We start from the raw sequence: 323 nt of genomic DNA on the forward strand, positions 1-323 counted from the left end.
ATGATGATGGAGAACAATGACAGACTGTTTTCATATTCAGCTGAGAGCCCAGAACTCAAAATGCAATATGTGTAACAGTGTGGTATCTTGAAAGAGCAAGAATGAACCAATAAAAATGAAAATTAGATTTGATTTAATAAATAATATGCTTCACTTGAGCGTAAAATAAAAATTTATTTATGACCCTGGAAATAGCAGCTGAGAAATCCGCCTCATCTTGAGGGTAGCAGTTATGTTCTTTGAGCTTTGAGTTATGCATGGTCTTTGTCACCAGATGGACTTGCCACACTTCTGATGCCTTAATTACTAGAAAAACTGACTTG

Source organism: Pundamilia nyererei, unplaced genomic scaffold (genome assembly GCF_000239375.1).
Source record: "Pundamilia nyererei isolate P.nyererei 1_Seehausen unplaced genomic scaffold, PunNye1.0 scaffold00227, whole genome shotgun sequence".
Taxonomy (NCBI): Eukaryota; Metazoa; Chordata; class Actinopteri; order Cichliformes; family Cichlidae; genus Pundamilia; species Pundamilia nyererei.